At 40.5% G+C, this 14,372-nt stretch overlaps 1 long non-coding RNA gene across 1 annotated transcript; it reads right to left on the reverse strand.

Moving 5' to 3' along the window:
* Positions 1–7,635: 7,635 nt before the first annotated feature.
* Positions 7,636–14,235, reverse strand: LOC307111345. The gene is made up of 3 exons (XR_013814543.1): positions 14,100–14,235; positions 11,071–11,150; positions 7,636–8,384 (listed from the first exon to the last, which is right to left on the reverse strand). It is a non-coding gene; the product is annotated as an uncharacterized lncRNA (long non-coding RNA).
* Between the last annotated feature and the right edge of the window lie 137 nt (positions 14,236–14,372).

Consider the following 14,372-nt stretch of genomic DNA (forward strand, 5'->3'; position numbering starts at 1 on the left):
GCATAATGCTCTCCAGGTCCATCCATGCTGTCCCAAATGGTAAGACTTCCTTCTCTTTTACAGCTGGGTAGTATTCCATTGTGTAAATATCCCACAGCTTTTTTTTTATCCACTCATCTACTGATGGATACTTGGGCTGCTTCCAAATCTTGGCTATTATAAATAATGCTGCAATGAACATAGGGGTGCATATATTCTTTCTAATTAAGTGTTTTTGGGTTTCTTCAGATATATTCCCAGAACTGGAATCAAATCACTGGGTCATAAGGCAGTTTCATTTTTAATCTGTTGAAGTGACTTAAAAGAAAGATAGGCCCAGCCGACGTGGCTCAGTGGTTGAATGTGCACCTATGAACCAGGAGGTCACAATTCCATGCCTGGTCGGGGCATATGCCCAAGTTGCGAGCTCGATCCCCAGTGGGGGGCGTACAGGAAGCAGTCTATTGATGATTCTCTCTCATTGATGTTTCTGTCTCTCTAACCCTCTCCCTTCCTCTGAAATCAATAAAAATATTTTTTTAAAAGAAAGGTAGGTAAATTTCCTCCTGAAAGTGATTATTAAAACTATCAATTAAGTGAACACACGACAGTTTCACATGGAGACAGTTTCACATGGAGACAGTAATAATCTGCTTTGACTTCCTTTACTCTTTTGGGTTTAGACTTGAGGGTTTCAGGTGTCTAGATATGTGTTGCTGGGCTGTGGGTACCTGCCACAAATTGGGTTCTCAGGGAAGCTGACTCTGAGGCAGAGATTAGGGAACAGGGGGTTTATTAGGAAGTTCTCTTAGGATCAAACCAGGCCTGGCTAAGGCCAACATTAAAAGAGAGCTGTGTCCTCCACCCCAGCACAAGGGGATGATGAATCAAGGGGGACATAAGGTCCAGCTCTTCCTCTCTAATCAGTACCAATTCTGGAGGATATTTGTTCATTTTAATTAAGGAAGGCCACATTTTTAAATCAAGGGTCTGTAAATATTAGTAGCTAAACATTTTTTTTAAATTTGCAATTTGAATTATAATCTTCATTATCAGGAAGTGATTTAGAAAAATACCACATTGTACTGAAATAAACTACATATTTATTATCTTAGAGACCTGAAAAAAATAGCATTTTCTGATTTTTGGAAAATAGTCTCAACTATTTCCTTTTGTTTGCTGTCTTTATGTGGCTTCAAAGGGCTCTCCATGCCCTCTGCACCACTTCCCAAATCTGTTCTTGCTATTAGTTACATGGAGATGTTTAGTAACAAAGAAAAACCTAAGCATGACCCACCCAGCTTTTATATCCTGTACGGCTGAACTGTAATGAAAGTTTGAGTCTTTCCAAAAGTCTGGTCTTCACACTGTGGAGGAAAAACAGTTGGGGAAAAAAATGCTTTGAACATGTGAACCATGTAATTTCATCTGAACTACGGAATTCCAAAAATACTTGCTTATTGAAAGGGAAGTTATATTTTTGTGTTAGAACTTGTTGTGGAGAGGGATAAGTACTAGTTCTTTCCTCCTTTCCTTTTTCTCATAAACATAAGAATTAAACACTGTCTGAGTAGCTAGGTAGGAAAATAGTGTGGAGAAGGTAAGCTGGACCCTGAGGTGAGCTTGCCCTACAACCTACTTTTGTTGGAGATATATCTACTCTTCTATTGAGCCACACTCAGCTGGAGACAATTCCCTCCCCCTCTGAGGATAATCCAGGGGTCTGGCCATGTCTTCAAGACTAGTTGGACAGAGTCCCAGAGATTTCATCAGTTCTGCTCACTGGTGCCAGTGTAAACACCGTACCGGTAGCAGGACTGGAACTTTTTGGTCTCTACTGGGCAGCCTGGTCAAGCAGAACATTTTTATTTATTTATTTATTTTTTTTTTTAGTTAATCCTCACCCGAGGACATTTTTCCATTATTTTTTTTTTATTATTTTGTAGAGAGAGTAGAAAGGAGGGGGAGAAACATCGATGCGAGAGAGACACATAGATTGGTTGCCTCCTGCACACACCCCGACCAGGGCCGGGATGGAGCCTGCAACCGAGGTACCCTTCAGTCTGTGGGCTGACGCCCTATCCATTGAGGCAAAATGGCTAGGGCAAGCAGAACATTTTAAGGTTCTGTTTGGTTTTAGGTCTCTGTAAGGTCATCAGGTGTTAGTAATAATATTAATAACTTGAATTTGAAGAAATGTGTACTATGTGCCAGTTGCTAACAATACTGGATACTTTTACATGAATTACATTATTCTATCCCCACAACAATCCTTTGTGGAATTTGAAGCTTGGAGAAGAACCCAGATATTGGAACCTATCAGTCTGTCTCCAGAACCTTTCTTCACCCCTGTTCTGTGAGCCCTGGCTTTTGACAATGGGTCTCAGTGTTCCAGATTGAAATCTCAGACACCAGAGCAGCAGGTGCCTTTGGGGCCCTGCCCATGTCTCCTCGGGGCTTTACCAACAGCCAGCAGCGGCAGCACCTTGCAGTGGCTTCCTCTAGTGGCTAGAGGTCCAACTGTGAGCATGGAGGCTGGGTGTATGGAGACTTAATGCCTCCCAGAGCAGCCCTTAACTAATGATTGGTTAGAGTCGGTGTACAGGGGTGGGCAAACGTAGGTTTACCATTGTAACGTGAATAATACTATAATTAATAAATAATACAAAAATAAACTGTTGCGCGTTCTCACGACTGCAAAACTACGTTTGCCCACCCCTGTATAAATCTCCAGCTCCCTCGATCCTCAGGCAGAATAACTTAAGACATGGGTTCTACACTGATTCCCAGCATTCCCCAGAGGGACTGAGCACCTGTTATCCATCCTGTCAACATGCTTGAGAACACTGCCTTTATTGGCTGTCTTCCCTTCCTTCTATTACATCCCTGATGGCATTTCCTGAGGGCACCACCAAAATAAACTATTTGTTGGTGTATTCTTGTCTCAAGGTCAGCTTCTTGGGGAACTAAAATGAAGACAAAGATTAAAAGAAAGGTGGGTCTTTGAAGGAGGATCACCCAGGTGGAGGAGTTGCTGCATTGCTGGAAGGGAGAGCCCTTGGTTGCATCTGTGGGACGCAGCCTCTCCTAGATGGCCCCCTGTTCTCGAAGGTGAGGTGTCTTTGTGAGACAGGAGAGAAAGGTTTTGGAGGATTATTGAATTTTGACCCACTGAGTGTTTCTTTGACTGCTCGGTTGGGTGGAGCTTCTATCAGTTCTCTTTTGCTCCATTCCTTGTTTGTCCAACATTTAATAAGAAATAAGATGCCGCCCTAACCGGTTTGGCTCAATGGATAGAGCGTCGGCCTGCGGACTGAGGGGTCCCGGGTTCGATTCTGGTCAAGGGCATGTACCTTGGTTGTGGGCACATCCCCAGTGGGGGGTGTGCGGGAGGCGGCTGATTGATGTTTCTCTCTCATCGATGTTTCTGACTCTCTATCCCTCTTCCTTCCTCTCTGTAAAAACATCAATAAAATATATTTTAAAAAGAAAGAAAGAAAGAAAGAAGACGCCTGGCCGCGGTGGCTCAGTGGTTGAGCATCAACCTATGAACCAGGGGGTCACAGTTCCATTCCTGGTCAGGGTACATGTTGACTTGATCCCCTGTAGGGGGCATGCAGGAGGCAGAGGATTAATGATTCTCTCTCGTCATTAATGTTTCTATCTCTCCCTCTCCCTTCCTCTCTGAAATCAATAAAAATATATTTTAAAAAAATGAGAACTCAGGAAATGCAACCATTAGTAAATGAAATGAAACAAGATAAAAATGCCAACATGTTCTCAATAGAGCATTGAGGAAGTAATAATGAGTAGATGAAAGACAAGTACACAGTGTCTAATTTTGGAGGATTTATAACTTACCTATATAGTCTGAACATAATGTATGTGCTGTGTAACTGAAACTGAATTGAGCTCTTTTGCCAAGTTTATTACACTTAAAGGATAGTTTCTCAACTTGTGACTCTATGGTCTCTTTTTATTAACTGGACTTCCAGTGGTGCTGAATATATTTTCAGAGACTAAAATGGGCTTTGGGAAACTCTTTCTTATTGAGGTTAATGGCATCGTAAAGTGTTAACTATTGCATTTATACATTTTAATTCCTTGACTGTCTTTAATTTCATGTACTCAAATTTGTACCTGCATTAAGTAAGTTTTGCCTGAAACTAGACATTTAAAAAATGTATTATATGGTCTGAGTAAGTTTGTTTCAAAACTTGCTTGGGGGTATTGTTATGAGTGCTTTCATGATGAACGAACTTAGAAATGTCCGTTATTTTTAAAAATTCTGTAGATAAGATGATAAAACCTCAAGTAGATGTTTCTTCTAGCCACAAGAGGGAACTGTATGAGCAGTAGTAGGACATTTCGAGTCTTGAAGCATCCCAGTTTTCTTGCCACATTTCAGTCAAACAGTATTTCCACCCAAGATTTGGTTGGGTTACAGAGCTGAATAATCCTTTACTCCTTTTTAAAATGTTTGTATTCTTTATTGTTTAAAGTATTACACGTCTCCTTTTTCCCCCATCGACCCCTCCCTGGCTACTCTCACCCCCCAGCACATGCTCCCCCCGCCCCCCGTGTCCATGTCCATTGGTAATGCTTATATACATACATACAAGTCCTTTGGTTGATCTCTTATCACCCCCACACCCTCCCCTGCCTTCCCTCTCCTTACTGCTTTTTAACAGGTAAACTGATTTTTATCTGCTTGACCGTGGAAGAACACGGACTTAACCACAAAGTATACACAGGCAATGGCCAACTTCCTTTTGTAATCCACACTCCCACTGCTATAAACCCGTCTGTTTGCTCCAAACTGGTCAAGGTAAAAACATGGAAGGACCTCTTGCCATCCTTGTCAATGTTCTTGTCTTTACTACAGAGGAACCCTAAGACAGCCTCTGGAAACAATGTGCTTGCTTGGGATTGGGGAAGGATAGATTGGGGGGAGAAGCTGGGATACTATGTTCCATTCCTCAGGGTCCTACAGAAGCTTTTCCTCTGATGGGACGCAACAGGCAAGGCAGCACGAGGCAAGGACACAATCGAATTCTCGGGATCTTTGAAGGAAAGTAAGAGCCTGCAGTGCATCACATTGGGTCTTTTTAGGGAGTGACTTGGGTAGGGAGAGATTCTTCATTTGGTGAATCACATATTGTATGATGGGTAATGTTAAAATACTATCCAATGTGTTTAGAGGTTAGTTCCTTGATTCATTTTTTAAAAAAATATATTTTATTGATTTTTCACAGAGAGGAAGGGAGAGGGATAGAGAGGTAGAAACATCGATGAGAGAGAAACATCGACCAGCTGCCTCCTGCACGCCCCCTACCGGGGATGTGCCCGCAACCAATGTACATGCCCTCGACCGGAATCGAACCTGGGACCTTCCAGTCCGCAGACCGACGCTCTATCCACTGAGCCAAACGAGTTTCGGCCCTTGATTCATTTATAACCTGCAACATCATACATGGGTGATGTGTTTCCACTGCTTATTTTCAAGAATTTACATGACCTTGTCCATAAATCATTATTTTCATTTAAAAAATATTTTTTATTTCAGAGAGGAAGGGAGAGGGGGAGAAAGATAGAAACATCAATGATGAGAGAGAACCACTGATTGGCTGCCTCCTGCACGCCCCCCACTGGGGATCAGCCCCCAACTCAGCCAGGTGCCCTTGACTGGAATCGAACTCGGGACCCTTCAGTCCAAAGGCCGATGCTCTATCCATGAGCCAAACCAGTTAGGGCTATTATTTTCATTTTTGCTTAAGACACAAAGAATGTTATTCTCCAGGTGAATGTGGAAATCCTGATTTCATTCATTAATTTTTCTGCATGAAAGACTGAGTAAGAATAGTTAAGAATTAAGAAAAGTTGGTTAAGAAACCAGAAGTATTGTGTATATTTAGTTCATGAGAAAGTAAGTTTGTGAAAAGAGGCAGTATAGTGAAGTTTTTAAGTGGTGAGGTTTTAGGTTCAAGTTTTGACTACCACTTCCTAACTCTGTAAACTTTGAGCCTAAGCCCCACTTTCTTCATTTGTAAAAATAAGGATAATAATAACTACCTCATGTAATTGTTTAGAGGGTAAATATTAAGTAAAGTGCTTACAGTAGTATCTAGCACATAATAAGAGCTGAATAAATGCTAATTACGACGATGATGATTTGTGTAACAGCGCCAATCATCAGGAAGTTCTTCATGGCTAATCCAAAATATACTGCTAACGGCATGGATTTACTCTGAGCTTGTGGTTTCCAGCATTAAAAAAAAAAAAAGAAGAAGAAAAAAGAAAAATCTGAAAAGATGGGTATTATTACCGTCTTCACTTTACAGACGAGGAACAGTTAGGAGTAGTTTAGAGGGCTAGTAGGGCCACATGAAGGTGATCAGCATGGACCAGGGAGCCCATCAGCCTGGGATCAATCATGATGTTGCTATTGAATGATGTAAGGTCCTTTCAACCATTTGATCTCATCGGGTCTCTATAACAGGGTTGTTCTATCCTTCAGATAGCTCTTTTATCAGGAAATCAGGAAAATTCAGAATTGCTGGAGGAGGAATCATGCCCACATTTCTTAGAAATCCAGTGGACTTTCTGACTTGTTTACATGCTGGTAGGAGAATTGGGAGATTTAGTAGAAAGATTCTAGGAGAATTGGGAGATTTAGTAGAAAGATTCTAGCCTAAATATAAAGACAGTACAGAGAGGGGGTACTTTAGATTATTTAATCTTAATCAACTCTTTATGGACCTTATTAATATGCATGAGAAATCATCAGAGTATTTGTTTAAAATGCTATTCTTGGGGTCATACCATCAAGAACTTCTGATTAAGGAAGCCTTGGACTTGGCTAAGGAATCTGCATTTTAAATGTACAGCCAGGTAATTCTGATGTAGGTGATGGGTGGACCACACTTTGGGAAAACTAATCTTCTCAAGTAACATAATTTTTAAAAATAGCACTTATTGTTTTCTGATTATAAAATAAAAAATTAGAAAATGCTAAGAATGGCCCTGGCCCATGTGGCTCAGTTGGTTGAGCATTGTCCCATACACAAATAAGTCACTGGTTTGATTCCCCATCAGGGCACATGCCCAGGTAGGCAGCCGGTTAATGTTTCCCTCACATTGATGTCTCCCTCTCTCTCCCTCTCCCTCTATTAAAAAAAAAGGGGGGGGGAGGTGTCAATAAAAATATTAAAAAAAGAAAATGCTAAGAATAAAAATTTTTTTTTTAAGAATAAAAAAATTTAAAAACCATTCATAATTATACTTTTTAGCGATGACTATTGTAAATATATTGCTGGCTATCCCTCTAATCTTTTTTTTAAAAATATGCAGCCACTTTTCCATATATCTTTTCAGGTAATAATCAAGTTTATTGAGTATTCAACTTGATAGATATGTTCTTTTTATATTAATCCTTTAGTGGTTTTATAAATTATTTCTATGTTTGAAATACATATAAATTCATGCTATGAAATTCACTTATATTTCTGTTGGGTCTGGAAATTGGACTATATAATATTTAAGGTCCATTCTGACTAAGAGGTCATATGTGTAAGATTCTTGCAATTCTTTCAGCATAAGAATTAACTATGTTCATAATTGATGGATAATATAAAATTACATAATTCAAAACTTAAACTCAAAGTTTTGCCCTTGAACTTTATCTTTTGGTGTACACCTGCTGATGTGACATTGCATTTCTTCAAAAATGATATACACCATGGACACAGACAATAGGGTTGTGAAGGCCTGGGGTGAGGGGCAAGGGCGAGCTAGAAGAGGTAAAGGGGGCAAAAAGAGGACATATGTAATACTTTCAACAATAAAGATTTTTTTAAAGGTATACAAATGACCAAGTATGGGAAAAAATGTTCAGCATCACTAATAATCAGTTATGCACATCAAAACCAAAATAAGATATGATCTTATATCCATCTAGATGGCTAGTATAAAAATACAAACAAACCCAGAAAATAACACGTGTTGGTGAGGATATGGAGAAATTGGAACCTTTGTGCGCTACTGGTAAGATTATAAAATGTTGCCACTTCTATGGAGAACAGTATGGAGGTTCCTAAAAAAATTAAAAATAGAACTACCATATAATCCAGCAATCCCACTTCTGGGTATTTACCCAAAAAGAATTGAAAGCAGGAACTTGAATAGTTATTTGTACAGCAATGTTCATAGCAGCTTCATTCACAATAGCCAAAATGTAGAAGCTACCCAAGTAGCCACCACTGGATGAATGGATAATCAAATGTCATATATGTACTAAGTGAGAGAGCCAGTCACAAAAGGACAAATACTGTATGGTTCCACTTATTTGAGGCATCTGAAGTAGTCAAATTCACAGAAACAGGAAGTAGAATGGTGGTTATCAGGGCCTGAGGGGAGAGGAAAAGAGAAGTTATTGTTTAATGTATACAGTTTCAGTTTTGCAAGAAGAAAAAGTTCTGATGATCTGTTTCATAACAATGTGGATATACTTATGCTATTGAACAGTACATTTAAAAATGGTTGAGGTGGTAAATTTTATGTTTTGTGTTTACCACATTAGAAGAATAGAACTTGTAAAAACAGATAATAAAAAGAACAATGTTGCCCTTTTATTATATTTTGGACTGTCACACAAAACATAACAGTTTGGCCCTAGCCAGTTTGGTTCAGTGGATAGTGTCAGTCTGTGGGCTGAGGGGTCCCAGGTTCGATTCCGGCCATGCCTGGGTTGCAGGCTCCATCCCCAGTAGGGGGTGTGCAGGAGGCAGCCAATCAATGATTCTCTCTCATCATTGATGTTTCTATCTCTCTCTCCCTCTCCTTTCCTCTCTGAATAAATGTATTAAAAAAACAACACATAATAGTTTGGTTTGATAAAAATTTCATGGAACTTATTAATTATTACATAAGAATAATTGAATGAGAATACGACGGAAACCCAAACTATTATATGCCAGAATAGTTTGTTACAATTGGGCACTAAATTTGACTCACTAATAAATACAATGAATATGAATTTTTGTCCAAATTAATGAAGGCATATATGTCTAAATAGAGAAGGAGAAGGACGAGGAGAAGGAGGAAGTAGAGGTAGAGAAGGAGGAAGAAGAGAGAAAGATCTGATTAGAATTGTGGTGAACTTTTTACTGCTTCACATTATAAGGTTAAACAATTTTTCTTTCCAACTCCTCTTGCTATTTTAATAAAGGATGCACACAGAAATTCAGGTATACCATTTTTTTTTTATACTGGAAACTCACTGAGACATAGTCAAATAGAACAATTGTTATTGTTGGCTGCTAATTTGAATGGAATCAGGTCTGTTTCCAACGATGTTTTAACTTCTAAAAAGACTGAAGTAAGAGAAAGAATAGTGATTCTTTTCCCATTTTGCTTGATTAGGAACAAGGGGCTTCTTCACTTTATTTTCCATTGAGGCTTATTAATAAGAAACCATCCTGCCTTTATGGTTAATTAAAGGTTTTCAAGTTATAGTTAACACTGTTTACTGTAAGGAGGATTGTGGACAAGGTAGACTGGTTAGTCACAAATAACCAGAGTTACTAAGATGTTCTTTTTAATTTAAAGGTTTACACTTTCTATTAGTGAAAATCTCAACCATATAGAAAAGGAGCATGAATAACACACTAATTCCCAAGAACCCATCACTTAGCTTCAAAAATTATCAACTCACAGCCAACCTTGTTTCATACATATTTCCAACTTCTCCACTCACCCCCAGATTATTTTGAAGCAAAACACAGACATCATATCATTTAAGCTGAAATATTCATTACCAATCTTCAGAAGGGGAAAAATTATAATCAAGAATCCAGCATAGTCACATATGAACTATTTTTGTTAAAATAAATCATATATATATGAAGAACATGGACATTTTCAGTGGTCACTTAACATATATGGTAGTGTGGTAGCCACACACACACCACACAGTCTAACCCAGAAGCAAATACATCAGATGCACATAATGAAAGTATAATAAGTTTGAATACTAAATTTGAAGAGTCATAAACTAAAGCAACATCATTGTCAGTAAATATTATCATCAGCTCTTATGGAGGTCACCAAATACTGGGCGTAGTGTGCTCAGAACCAAGTTCTGGTCGCAGTCCTGTGCTGTCAGCAGAAGTCTGTGAGTGTGTGAAGTACACAGAGCCTACTTTCAGTCTTGTGACTCAGGGTGCCTTTTCTCCAAATCCTCCCCTCACCAGTCTTGGGACTGTGCCTGAAATGCCACATTACAACATCACTCCCAATGGTTTGCCAGCACTGCTGGGCCCACTGAGAGCAGGACAATTGGGGCATTTTCAATCATGAGCAATTTAACTCTGTTTTACGTAACTTTTTTTCCTCATTGCAGAAGTCATGACTTCATTACAGACAATTTGGAAAATACAAAAAAGAACATAAAAACACCTGTAATCAGTGGTAAGCACCAATATTATAGAGCATTTTCTTCCCTTTTATTTCTAAGCACATTGTTGTGTGAATATAGGATATTTTACATACTGTCTTTAATCTGCTTTCATTACTTCAGAGTATATAGTGAAATGCTTCTATATAGTTAAATATTCTTTCCCAACATCATTTTTTATTCTTACAAAATATTCCATTGTAAGGAAGGACTATAATTAATGTCTTTCGGGAAACATTTAGATTATTTCCTTTTAGCTACACCTTTGTGGGGTGCACTGTTAAAGCTAAAGCTCTATACATATCAGTGTTTATTTCCTTAGAAAACAATCATCGGAAAAGACTAGTTGGGGCCAAGGGTATGCATATTTTTAAGATATCTTTTTTTTTAGATATAATGCCAACTGCCCTTTAGAAAAATTGCACCAAATTATATTCTCACCAAGAGTTTATAAATGTACCTGTTCCTGTGTACCCTTACCAACATTATTTCTGCTTTTCTTTCCACTTATTTTTGATTTCAGAGAGGAAGGAAGAGGGAGAGAGATATAGAAACACCAATGATGAGAGATAATCATTGATCGGTTGCCTCATGCCCCTTATTAGGGATCAGGCCGAAACCTGGGCCTGTGCCCTGACCTGGAATCGAACTGCAACCTCCTGATTCATAGGTTGACGCTCAACCACTGAGCCACATCAGCTGGGCCCAAAATTATTTCCTGTAATAAAAAAAAAGCCTGTTAGTTTGATAGATGAAAACATGCACCTATTAATTTTCTCTTATCCATTTAGTCTTAGTTCAGAATAGAGTTTAATAAGTTTGACTAGAGAGTGATAGTGATGGGGTAGGAGGAGGAGAAGATCCAGGATATGGGAACTGCTAATGGATTTTATAAAAGAACACTAGTGTCCTGGTGCATAGATTCGTGCACATTGCAAGGAAATTAATTAGAAGAAATATTTTAATATCGCTATTTACCCTTTCTCTATAATAAAAGTGTCAACCAAATTCATGATCAACAATGACAGGTGGAAACACACGTGTGTGATTGGTGCCAGCAAGAGGATTATATGTATCACGCATGCGCGAGTCAACTTAGCCTTTTATATATGTAGAATAAACTTGCTTAATTAGAACTGCTTTCTGATTTAGCTAAGCTTTTTCTAGCCAAGTGAAGCACCCCAACTTCTCTTTCAGGTAATTGTCAGCAACACAGCAGTAAATATCAACATGAAGCAGACTATTATTGTAGATCACGCAGGGAGAACAAAGGGTATTTAATTGCAGCAGTGTTTGACTATATTCTGCGCAGTGAGAAAACCTGAAGTCATTTTCAAGTTCTACCATTTCTTACTTTTCAGTCAGGTCGTTTCTAAGCTTTCTAGATCTCCGTTTTCTGGCTAATGAAAAGAAAATAGGATTCTACCAAGTCTCCTATCTACCTACTCCAGGACTTCTGTGAGGATCAAATAAGATGAGGCATAGGAAAACGCTTCACAGACTTTGGTTAAAGTGTCAAATGTTTCCACCTGGCTATAAAGCAAGTCATGTTCCTGGGCTGAAGAAACTCCAAGGAGGCTAGTCACTAGGGAGAGGAAGCTGGGCGTTGCTACGCAATGTCATTACCTGGCGCCCACAGCCACAGTTGCTAGGCTGGGCTGGGCTGTGGGCTGCATTTTGCGCCATGGGTTCTTGGCAGTGTTGGCTGCAATTTGGCGGGGTGTCGCTCCAGAGTGGTGGTGGGGCCTGTGTCCCACTTGGGGAAGCTGAGTGTTGGTTTGTCAGGGCCAGGTCCATGGTGCCGTTTCCTTTTAAATGGCCAGCGCACATCATGGCAGCTCCTGCATTGAGTGTCTGCCCCCTGGTGATCAGTGTGCGTTATAGCTACTGGTTGGACAGGCACTTAGCCTTTAATATATATAGATTGGAATATGACACGTAAAAGTTGAAAAATACAGTCCATAAGGTTTCCATCACAATGGGGAGACTCTTAAGTAAGGGGTTGTGAAGAGTCAGATATTTTACTCCCCCTCCCCTGCTCAGGGAGAAAGATCCAGAGAATCTCCCCCTCTCCCTCTCACTGAAAGAAGCAACGACCACAGTTCAGTTCAATCCAGTCTAAAAACCACTGGGTCTGTAGAAGGAAGACAAGTTCTTTTCAACCCCTGGGACTTGAGGCTCTTCTACCACTCTGGCCCTGTTTCCTCATTAAGAAAGTGAGGATGACATCACACATATCTTGAAGATTTACTGTGGAACTAAATCAAGTCAAACGTTTGAAAATATTTTGTAAACCTTAACTGTTACAAAGGATTGTGGCAGATGAATTAAATTCTAAAGTCATCAAAACAAAGTTAAAACTGACTGCAACAAATTACTTCGAAGTTCCTTAATCTACACGAGTGCAGATAGATGCTCACACTTAGGAGTTTGAGAACAAAGACCCTCTGACCAAGAGCTGAGACAAATACAGTCTCAGTAAACTTGCCAGTGGGATTGCTGCAATGTAACTTATTTTCATTTCCCCTTTCTGCCAAGTGCATAAATGAATCCGAGTTAAGTTAGAAGAGAGCATGATGCAACTGTTATTCTACAATTTTATATTGGCAAGTCAAGAAACTTCTCTGGGCTTCTTCATTTGCCTAATGGTGTAGTTCAGCTGCATCAGGGTTTCATCCAGTATTTCATTTGACAATTATTTTCATTGTTTACTATTCTTACTATATTCCAGGCTGCTGTGCTGCATTTGGGGGGATGGGAGGACCACCAGTAAGGAGACACAGTCTCGCAGGCAGTCTGACCACAAGAGGCTGGCGAGTGGTGAGATAGTTTCAACTTTGATTTGAGGAATCTGGTTCTTTGATCACGTTCTGAGGAATGCAGCGAATGTTTAGGAAAATAATGTAAAGTTACATATTTTGTTATGAATACTAGCTTCAATGCTACCTCTGATATGGATTAAGTTACTGACGTTTTTTGTTTATGTTGCCACTTTTTTATTCGAGTTAACTTCTTGTTTTTAACCTGGGCTAACTCAAGTGTTTTTAATTGAAAAGTAATATACACATATGGAAAAATTCAAAATGTACTACAAAGGTAAACAATGAGAAACAAGTCTTTTTATTCTAGACCCCCCCCTACTCCCACTCCACACTCTATCCCCCACTCACACTATCCTCCTTTTCACAGGTAATCACTGAGTCAATGCTTTAAAAGAAACAGTTAAGGTGATCCCTGTGGTCCAGAAGTTAAACACCCAACTACATAATGTCTGAAGTCCCTTCCAGCTCTAAAATGAAGGCCAAGTCTTTTCGGGTACATACCCTAGACAGCCTCTCCTTGTCTCAAATTATGGCTGGTAAAAGGACAGATGAATGCAAACTGAACTAAAAAATATCCACTAGAAGGACAGAGGGCAGGACTCCCGGCACTTTCCTCGTCGGTTATTTACGGATTGAATAAAGGTTCCCTCTAGGATGTAAACTCCATGAGGGCAGGAACCTCACCACCGATTTGCACTGCAGACCCACTGGGCCTAGGACCCCAGCACTGAAGTCACGGCCAGGAACCCAGCGTGGGAACACAGGAAGGGATGGTCACGTGACCCCCCCCCCCCCCCCCCCCCCCGCTCTTCCCCCGGCCTGGCCGCCCTCACTGGAGGCCTCACCCGTCCACAGGGGAAGTCTGATTTGGCCTGGGCCAGGGGAGGGGCGTGGACTGCAGGCCGAGACGTCTCCCCGCAGGGTCCCGCCTGGCTCTGCCTGAGCTGCCTCCGAGCCTCACGTGTCCCGGCCCGGCCCGGCCCGCGCGCTCGGGCTTGCGCGTGGGAGGTGCAGGGGGGCAGGAGAGAGGCAAAACCGCTGGCGTCTGCACGCTGCGCGGAGGCCGCACGAGACGAGGAGGGCGGAGCTTCCGAGGGCAGAGGCGGGGCCAGGGAGAG

This window comes from Cnephaeus nilssonii, assembly GCF_951640355.1.
Source record: "Cnephaeus nilssonii genome assembly, chromosome: 14".
Lineage (NCBI taxonomy): Eukaryota > Metazoa > Chordata > Mammalia > Chiroptera > Vespertilionidae > Cnephaeus > Cnephaeus nilssonii.